The following is an 11,319-nucleotide window of genomic DNA, read 5'->3' on the forward strand; positions in this document are numbered from 1 at the left end:
CAGTAGTTCTCTGTTTCCTGGAACATCACCTAGGACAGAAATGGAATCAGCAATTTGTGGCAGCATTTTCTCATTTTGATTTAGTGTAAATTTAGAATTCACGGGGAGCTTATGTACTGAAAGAACAGAGCCATATACTCACACACACACATGAAGTGTGTTTGTAATTCTTAATTCAGCAAGTGGAAGACATGCTGCAACTGGTTCCCCACTTCATAGCTGCATGTTGTTTATTAATTTTTCTTTGTGACTCTGACTAATAGCACATATGTTCTTTCTTTGAAAGCCCATCCCTGCCTTGTAAAAGGATAATTTCTGTCCCTTTTCCCAGAGGATTTCTGATTTTAGCAATCAACATGCATACTTTTACATATACACACCCTCTTCAGCACTTCACCAACAACTTATATGAAGATAAAATCCAGTTATATCTCTCAAATTGTCAACCTTTTAACTCTAGATAGTGGTTACATCTTTAATACAGAAATTTCTGATGTGTCTTTATCAAATACAGAATTTCTGTATTTCTTAAGCCTGATTTTCCATGCATGAAATAAACTGCAAAATATAATGGCAGGCATCAATTCACTGAACAGATTCAAGTGAGGAAGAAGAAAATCTATCACAATCCAAGGAATAAAAACAGTATTAGAATGACCTATCATGATATGAGCTGCATGATTATTCATTAGAGGGTTTAAAAATTTGCACTCAGAAATAAAAAATCATGCCCGTTTATTCTGAAGTACACCTTAAATTAGGAAGACAAAATGGTAGCTTTATTTAGGCTGTAAGGAATATGCATGCCAGTATATCAAAGAGAACTTCCTCTAATGTACTTTGTATGTACTCTACATGTATGTAGAAGATAAATATCTTTAAGTCTAGCTTAAATTAAAGACTCCCCTATGAGTTGTCCAGAAGCAATCTTGTTTGCAAATGACTATGACGAAGGAAGTAAGGCAGTAAGATTGAGCAAGAAAAGAGCAAAGGAGGCCTCTGACAATCTGTGCATGGGAAATGAAGATAAATATATCATGGTGGATTTTACTGTAAAGACATGACAACTTGTACTGCAGCATCACTTTATATTTCCTCAGACATGCCTTGACAAAAAAATTGCATGCTGCTATCACTCAGTCTGTCTCCCAAAATCCAGAACTTTTCTTTCCCACATGGAAAAGAACTTTTGGTCACCTTGGTCACGCAACATATTCTTTCACTGAAAAAAAAAAATAAAATAAAAAATTGTGAATATTTTTTGGGGAAAAGCAAAGCTATTGGACATGAGGAAAGAACAGAAACTGTAGTAAAGAAAAGAATGTAAAAGATATTTGAGGTGTTTCCCAGTGGGAAAAGTGAAAAGCTGAATGATGAAAATCACCAAAATACAGAGAAACTCTGGAAGGAGTTAAGGCGTACCTCAAAGTCAAATTTTCTACATACTTTACATTTTGTTTCATATTTGATACTTTTTTTTGTCTCATATTTTCCATTAATTATAATTTTAACTTATGTCACACTGCACCTTTTTAATCAGTTGAGTCAATGGATATATCCGTTTATCTGTTATTTCAACCTTTCTAACCTTTCAACCTCTCTAACCAGAAGAAATATGTTAATTATGCAAAACGTGAAATATTGAAAAGGTCACAAAAAGCTACAGAAGAGTGAGATGTAAATTATACATCTTGGGACAGATCTGAATGCATGTCAACCTATCTGTGTTCACGGAAATGCCAAGCTTATCTTAGTTTTCTTCAGGTGGGCACTTTACAGGCTGTCACATCACCCTTCAGCTAAGTTCTTTGGTGATGTTCTGATCATTGTTGCTTCAGTCTGCACCAATCTGACTTTTCAGCCTTCTAGTCCACACAGGAGGCCATGTAATGAAGAAAAAAACACAGCATAAAGCTGCTAGAGAGGGATTTGAAATCTGGAAAAACAGAGCAACAGAAAGAACATGAAAGATGCCCTGATGTTGTGCCATATAGAAAAGTAGGGATGGAGATGAAGGCACTTTTCTACCATCCTGTGTCTGTCATGGGTTCTCCTTCTTGGCTTCTGGTTCAGCATTAAGTCAGATGGGGAGTGCCACCTACTGGGTGACCTTTGGAAGGTAAATCATTAGTTTATGATTTCAGATAATTATAACAGATATTTATACAGAGCGAAAACACAGCAAGGGTCTAAAATTAATGAATTGGCTAATCAGACTCAGTGAGAAGGACAACTTGCACTTAAAGTAGCTCCCCTACAGTTTCATGACCAGCTTTCTGCCACTTACAGTAATCCTTTTCTGCCATGCTGGTCAAAAATCTATGGAACTGATCATAATTTGCCCTCTTTATGTGTAATGAAGCTTTTCAACAGCAGGCATGCAGAACCTAACTGTCTGCTATGTCTCCCACAGATGTTAGGATTTTATTGAGGTTCAATACTGTTGCCTTTGTACACAAAGCAATAGAGAGAACTGGCCGTTATCTCATGACAAGGTTTTATACCTATACATATCAAGCCTATATTAAAATATTGAGTCTTTCTGAAGATCCTGAAGGAATTTTCTGTGGTTCACTCAGTATAACTGTGAATAGCCAATGGATAAGACATCTTAAACCTTTTTGAGTAGTGTATTTTCACTGTGCCTACATACCAGTCTTCTAGCACTGACTCCAGGACTCCTAGTGCAGGGAGATGCACAGCACACACTAAGAAAGGCTGATTTTTTCCTTGGCTGGGAACATCAGAGGAGATTAATTTTATGGACTGCTTTAGTGTTTTTTTTTTTTTGTTTGTGTTTTTTTAGCTATTTTGTCTTTTAGATGTGCCTGAGAAAGCTGGCCTAAGGAAGTTTAAGGAATAATTTTATGTATAGAAAATGTTTCAGAGTGTATTTTTATTACTTTCCCTGTTAAGAGAAGATTATCTAAGCTAAAGCTGAAGGAATGAAAAAGTGGGTCTTCATAACCAGATTTGTATAGCTGTGAAACAATGGACACAATGTGACTGCAGCACAGGGTAAAACAGTAGAAAATCACTCATACTGGCATTAGGTTATGACGGTCTATTACCAAACAAGAAAAAGGTTTAAGTTCAGTGGCCAAAATAAGAATATCTTGCTGAGGGGATGAAGAAGAGACTGCCTACAAGAAGATGGAGTGGAATTAAGATGAAACCAGGCTCTTCGTAGCAATGCATGGTGGGATCACAGAATCACAGAATCACAGAATTGTAGGGGTTGGAAGGGACCTCGAAAGAACATCGGGTCCAACCCCCCTGCCAAAGTAGGCTCCTTAGAGCAGGCTGCCCAGGTAGGCATCCAGACGGGCCTTGAATATCTCCAGAGGAGGAGACTCCACAACCTCCCTGAGCAGCCTGTTCCAGTGCTCCGTCACCCTCACCGTGAAGAAGTTCTTTCGCATGTTGGTGCAGAACTTCCTGTGCTCCATTTTGTGGCCATTACCCCTTGTCCTGTCCCCACAAACCACTGAAAAGAGGTTGGCCAAATTCCTCTGTCTCCCACACCTCAGGTATTTATAAACGTTGATGAGATCCCCTTTCAGTCTTCTTTTCTCCAGGTTGAACAGGTCTCTCAGCCTTTCTTCATAGGGAAGATGTTCCAGGCCCCGTATCATCATTGTGGCCCTCTGCTGGATTCTTTCCAGGAGATCCCTGTCTTTTTTGTACCGGTGGCCCAGAACTGGACACAGTACTCCAGGTGAGATCTGACCAGGGCAGAGTAGAGGGGGAGGATCACCTCCCTTGACCTGCTGGCCACACTCCTTTTAATGCACGCCAGGATCCCATTGGCCCTCTTGGCCACCAGGGCCACCAGGACACACTGCTGGCTCGTGGTCAACCTGGATGATGACAGACAACAGGTATTAATTGAGACAAGAAAAGTTCAAACTAGATATAAGCAAAAACTTCCACCACAAGGGCAGAAGAGCAATGGAACAGGTTGCCTGGTTATGAGGATGTTGTCTCTATCTTTTGCTTTCAAGACCATGAAAAAGCACAGGGAACTTGGTGTGCTCTCATATGTCATTTGAACTGGAGGTTGGACTAGAGCTTTCTGAGGTCCCTTTCCACCAGAATTTTCTCTGATTTCTCAGATATAAATCTGTACGATAAGAAAATGATTTTTAAAATGGTTGGCAAAAGAAGAATTACATTTATAATGAGGAAAAAAATGGTAAAATTCAATTATATGAAGATCACACAGGCAGTCAAGTACCCCTGCTTGTGTATATAATGACTATGAATAACAATCTTGGTTTAAATGCTAGTGGTCAGGATGAACAGAATGAGAAGTTGGAAAATCCCAACAACAGGAATACAATAAATAAACTGTAATGTAGTAAATTAGACAGTGATTAAGCAAGTCACAAAGTATATGTCAAACTGGTGGCCAGTAAGGAGGGTAGAAGGATGACTACTTCACAGAATGAAAATGGAATTTCTCAGGAGAGTTCTGCATTAAAGGGCAGATGTACAGGGAAATTATAATCACAGTCTATGCATCACCTCCCACAGAAAATCTTGGTGAAGTGAAATAAAAAATTACATCACAGTGAAAAAAAAAGTAGTGTAGAAAACTAGAGAAATCACAGGGAAGAACAGAAAGAACTGAAAGAAACTGTGGTCAACTGGAAGGTAACAAATTACTTCTGTTGACTCCAAAAACAGGATGAGACTACATAATTTTGTAGATCTGCATGGCATTTTGGAAAAAAAAAAAAAAAAAAAAAAAGCAATAATTGTCTTGTTAAGAATACTTGTCACTGATCTAAATCAAGCCAGAATTTCACCCCTACATTTTGGTCAAAAAAAGCTGATAATCTTGAGATACATCCTAAGGGATGTATCTCCTTTTTTGTGAGTTGTTCTGCCCTTGGTGTTATACTAATGAACATGTGAACATTCAGCTCTAGTCTGAATACAAAAGTTGATGATGCAAAGGGAAAACACAAAATAAAACACAGATTTGAAGTTGCCCATCTTGTCCATCTCCACTTAGACATTGATTCATACATTTGGGCTATTTTTTTTAATTTTTTTTTTATTTTGTCTTTCCGTCATTCACCTCTGGTCATTTTTAGGGCCACATTTCTCTTTGAAGTTGGTCAGGAAGCATGTTTCTGCTTCCACAAACATATATGCATTTAAATATTATTATTATTTTTTTTTTTTTAAATCACAAATCAAGATGAAATTCTGAAAGTTGTTTTGTTTTGTTTTGTTTTGTTTTGTTTTATCTTGTTTTGTTTTAAAAAAAGGGGAGACCAGAGAAACAATTAAACACACAAATAATTAAAACAACAAAACAAAACAACAACAAGAAAAAAAAAAACTGAGTCCATGTTTCTGAAGCCAGCTATGTTGTCTGGCCTCCTAAGGGGGTCGATGTTGGGACAGTGAGTTACCAGGGGCTCCCCAGTCCTTTCACAAGCTGGCCTGGAAGACAGGACCTTTGGAATTCAGGAAGCAGTAAGTTTCTGAAGAAAAATCTGTTGAAAACTCTGGGGTCCTGGTGCCCAGGTCAGTTACAAAGGTATGAAACCTACTTTGTAGAAAAGCCAAACAAGTGTTTGCAGAGGTCAATGTCCTCCAGAATAAGTTTTGTCTTCCCAAAAAATTTTTTGGGCAGGACATCATTAGCTCATGTTATACATCACGTCAATAAGAGTCACGTCCAGTAGTACTTGGTAACAGCTTTGCATTAGAAGCTGTTACACATGGAAGACAAAAAAGAATATTTCAAAAAAAAAAGCACAATTTAAGAACTACAAAAGAGCTGCTCTGTTTTCTTGTCTAGTTACTGTGTTTGTTCCTTAGCAGTAGAGTAATGAGTCTCTTCTTGGAACAGAGAAGTTATGGCTTCGTATTAAAGAACTGTGTTTTTCCCCTTGGTTTAGAAAAAAAAATAAAAATCTCTATATACATTTATTGATGTCAAAGGTTCAAGATGGTACTGAGCCTGGCTGATAAAGAAACTATGGCATCTCAAACCACTAAACCCAAAAGAGACAAGATGGAAAGGCTATAACTGAGCTAGATCAGGAACTGAAAAGGTGAATATAAAAATGGGAGAGTGGGGGAGAGATGTGAAAGTTCTGTGGAGACTGGCTGGTTATTTGTGTGCGGTAGTCTGCAGTTAGAAAAATGCATAACCTGTAATGTGGAAAAAAAAGGGTTTACTTCATTGTTCCCAATTCCCATATATTTACACTCTAATCCGACATACCTGTTGGTACATTTATTGTTTCCTGTTTGATCAGTAGTGATATGGCTGAAAAAACAAATGTTCTCAGAGGCTTCAGTCTCATGCTCCCTTTATAGCATGGGCAATTATATTGCTTGATTTGACACAAATCTCTTTAATATTGGTATTGGGCCCTGACTTGAAATAATTCTTCATTACATGACTTCAGATATTTTATTGCATTCTTCTGACTAATTCTCCCATGCAGGAGAAAGTGATGATGTAGAAAATCGGTGTGTCTCTAACTATTCAGCAATATTTTTAATTCTGACCTTTTTTTTTTTTTTTAAATATGATTAAATGGTCTTGTATTATTTTCATCACTCTTTAACAAAAGCTTATAAAAAAGTGATATCATGTTATTTCTTCAGAGCTTTCATTATAACTCTAGTCCTTGAGGCTCTGGAAGCAGAGAATAAAAATACTTACATTTTTTTCAGGACTCTTTCACTAACATATAAACATGCCATAGTCAGTTCAGGGCCCCAGTATTTCTATTTATAAAATAGAGAGCATGTGTACTCACCTTTATAAAATATTTGAACATCTAAAATCACCAAGTTTCAACAATTCGAGAATGGAAGGTTTCCTTTGCGATTTATTTCATGGTAAAATTGTGCTCAGGTTACTTTATATATATATATATATATATATATTTCCCTACATGTTGCTTTGCTCAGTTTTATTCCCTTCCACTATTCCTGACCAAACTTAAATTTACTTGTAATTTGCTTTTAATTTTAATTTAATTTTAAACTGACAAAACCCCAAATTGTATGTCATTTGGATTTTCCTGGTAGAAATCTGAACACCTGCAAAAATAGAATTTGCCTTTAGAACATAATATAGATTCACCCAAACCGATATCTGATTTCATATTTTGATGGAAAAATCTAGACATGCAGTAATAATTACCATATGTCACTAACCTGTCATTTCCTTTTCAAAGAGTCTACTTCATTGCTTTCCATTTGGTAAGACACGTATATTTCATTAGATCAGATTTCATCTCTGGTTATGACTTTGTCTTCTACAACCACTTTGTTTATCACCAGGGCTGTGTGCAAATGGTAGCGCTGTGTGTTTCAGTGTGGGGGAGCTTCTTTGGTCATTGAGGGTAACTCGGTGGGGAGAGGGGAGGCAGGTAAACCTTTCTTGTGGGTTTGTGTTTATAAAGTATTCTGTTTTCACATGCTTCAGATAACATAAGAACCTCCGTTTCTGGTAGCTCAATGTGCTTTTTTTTTTTTTTTTTTACTAAAATATTAAAAACTCTCTCCCAGTTGAGAATATGTAAAGAGACTATTCATACCTGGCTTTCCGGGAAATTTGCTTTAGGTTTCACATGTATGAAACTACGTATTTTACTGATTTTTTTAGAGATGCAGTAGAAAACAAACGTGTGAGAGCTGAAAGGCAGCCATCCCTGTGCTTCTCATGTTCTAATTTTGAACAAAAGCCGGACTGGCTTTGAAGGGGTAATAGCAGCTTAAAATTATCTCTACATATCTGCCTTAGAGGGACAGAGGGCTACATATCAAAAAAAAAAAAAAAATCTCTATCCAGAGACTGCCCAGAGCTGCTGAGGCACCATCCTGGCTCTGCTGAAATGGCCCAAGAATGTCAGCGGTGCACACACCTGGCTGGCTCTTCATGCACCCTGGCAGCACTCAGGATCAGCCTCTGAGATTTTACCTCTGGCTGAGCAAGTGATGGCACTGGTGACAGCAGAGTTACCAAAAGGGATGATCACTCCATTTAATGCAGGAGATGTTTCAGCATTGCCTCTTACCTCTACATACCAGTCCCCATGGGGCTCCTGGATACCTTATTCCATGTAGTCAATGTTCAAAGATCTCACTTTTCTGCTATGTTGTACCACCACCAAAAATTTGACGTGGCCCAGAAAAAATGATAATGCCACAGCTTATTTGAAAATAAGCATCTGGTTTGAATGTCTCTCTTGCTAACACTGAAAATGCATTTGTTCTGAATATAGTAGTTTAGCTCGCCTGACAGTGTAAAGATTTTAATGCATTACTTCTGCCTGAAGAACCTTGCCACCATCACTGGATTTGCTATCTATGCAGTGTGGAGTGTGTATTCTTTGCTTGATGGGATTTTAATATAGCTGTGACTCTTGCTAGTTCCCAGAAGCTAGATTTGCTGTTTTTCCTGTCTGTCTGTGGCACATATAAATTTTCCAATAAAAGCAAAAGTTTCAAACCAATTATCTTTCAGATAGAATTAACATTTTCCCTTCATGTTTGAGCATTTAGTTATATCATGGTTACAGAAACTTGTTTACACTCCAAACTTCGCCAAAACTTCTGTTAATTCCTGCTCTGTCTCCAGGGACCAAACTACTTTTGTCATACAAATAAATCAGTCTGTCTCAGGTGGTATTGGGAACATTTGTAGTTCTTGGAAATTGAACTTTCCCTATTAATAACTTTTACAACTATCCATGTATTTCTTTTAAGCTTGAACTTACTAACAAGAAAGTTACTGAGTCCCTAATTGCCTATCTAGTGCTCAGGTGAAGACTAGGCTCAAATACTATTTCTGAACTTCTAAAGGCTTTATTTTAACCACCTCCAGAACTGAATGAGGAGGTGACAACCTATCTTAATCAAATATTAGTAACAATTTTTGAAAACTATGTCAGGGTGTTTGAAAATATATATTTTTAAAAATGAATTAAGAAATATAGACAGCTCACATTCAATCATTTAATTCTCAATGAACTAGCACTCATTAAAAGAGGCATTTGTGCATATACAGAAGCACTTGGGTGTAGGAAATTTGATGCCAACTTCCCAGTTGATCCAGCCGTTATTTGGAAGGGCTTCCAAATATTTTGGTTCTGTAATGAGAATAATTCTGAGCATACACATGCAGCTTTATAAGGTATTACATATGTATAGAGGAATTATAATAAAACATATCAGGCACAGTCAAGATCATTCAAAAACCTGGCTGATAATCACAGATGTAAAGAAATATTTAAAAATCTGTGCCTTATTGTCTCCAAAACATCCCTGAAGAGAAGTCCTCATGCTTTAATAGCTTCCAGATGCAATATTAAGAATAAGGTATCCATGAAGGAGGTATATCTAATTTATAGCTTGAATATTTTCTTCATTGTGTTGTGGTACTACACAGTGATTCAATACTGTAAAAGGCCATAGATATTGAATTCCACAAGCTACTTGCAGAAAATGAGAGAAGTATGAAAATAATGCTTATGAAAAAATACAGGAGAAGTTTTAACCTACAATTTACTAGGATTCTTACTATTTTCATAGGGGGCTAGAGGTATAAGGATGTTTAACTGAAATAGAAGCTATGATTTTAAACAGCATATGCAGGTAAAATAGTGGACTTCAATAAAAGTAGCAGTGACCTTGGTGTGAGCTTTCCCCTTGGTGAATTACTGGTTACTGTAGAAAAAAAACATCATTATAATATTTTGTCCTTTATTATTTGAGGCCATATCACTTTCCCAAGTTATTACTTTTGGAGTTCAATGGTCCAGGTAGGTCCATGAACTATATGTCCTGCGATACCTTCTTAGGGACAGAATCAAATCTCCACCACCGTATATTTAGAGGTCCTCGTACACAAAAGCTTAATAAAGATTTTTTGCCAAGTGGCAGATGCATGAGTTTCAGAGAAGCATTTGTCCTTTCTGTCTCCACATGGAAGTTCCACATGGACTTAGAATATTTCATAGCAGTTAAGAAAAAGGAATACATTTTCATGCATTTGTTATGAATACTGAACTCACGGGAAACAAGATCTCTTTACATCAGCAAAGTCCACACCACTGCTTTTTCTGCAAAGTTTTATTCATTTTATTGCTGGTTTCTCCTTTTATTTTAATGGCACTTAGGCTGTAACAAAAAAGTTTCTGTATAGTCCTTTACTGAAAATTTTGAAAAAAAGTATTATAGGAATGACTAATCTTCTTTTAAAATCTATTCCTATAGCAACAACAGGATTAGGGATATTTTATTGTACTTTTGATGGAGAAAACAAGACATACCAGGACAGTGTTTATACTGTTTAAGCAGTTTACTTATGCCTCAAATTACATTCCTCTGGGAAATCTGGATATCTAGATATCTATATTTTGTCTTTGCACTGTCAGTCTCCATAGCAATGTTTGCTTCTATGGAGGATCAAATTGAGCCTGAAATTTTTAAAACAAGTTTTCTCTTCTCTGTAAAATAATTCTGTACAAAAGCAATTACAGAATAATAATAATAATAATAATAAATAAATAAATAAATAAACCATCCTTTTCCTGATGTTTCTTTTACCCTACTCTAGACAGGGTTGACTCTGAACAATCCTTTGATCTTTCTTTCCCGTGATATTCAGACTGGGAGCAGGCTTATCCTCATGACTCCAGCAGCTGTTATAAAATCTGGTGGGGAATTTTTCACTTCAAATTGAATGGCTCACTTGCTGTATTGGCTAATTATGTTGTTATATACACACATTCCAAGCTTTTGCTCAGAAACTGGGACCTTCACTTAAAAAAGAATCTTATGAGGAGAGAGTGGAAGAGCAAGATTACTCTAAAAGAACTTTCAAGATAATATAGGTCATTTTAGAGGTTGTTTTTAAATTATAGCCAATATCATGTCCTGTTCCTCCTTGCAGTTATTTTGTCTTTGGTAACAGGCAAAGATTCTATGGCTGTAGACTGTTTATTACTACAAAGTAACAAGTGTTAAGAATAGTTTTATAAAAACAGATTATTGCTCTTTGTCATTAGAGCTAATTAAACAAGTTTTCTTCATTTCTACAAATGTATGCACCTAGATAAATTGAAAAAAAAATATTCAGAGAAAAAAAATCCTAAGGAAAAAAAAATCCCTAATTGCATAGTGTGTTTTTTATCGTGAATTTTCATAGACCACTAGGATTTTTAATTCTAGTAGTAAAATGATTCAACTACATTTTCACACAAGTGATTTCAGGAATTCTCGTAGAATTGCCAAATTTGTCCGACCAAAGTCAGTTTTCCTGCATTGCACAATAAA

This window comes from Anser brachyrhynchus (assembly GCF_964034855.1).
Source record: "Anser brachyrhynchus genome assembly, chromosome: 2".
NCBI classification, from domain to species: domain Eukaryota; kingdom Metazoa; phylum Chordata; class Aves; order Anseriformes; family Anatidae; genus Anser; species Anser brachyrhynchus.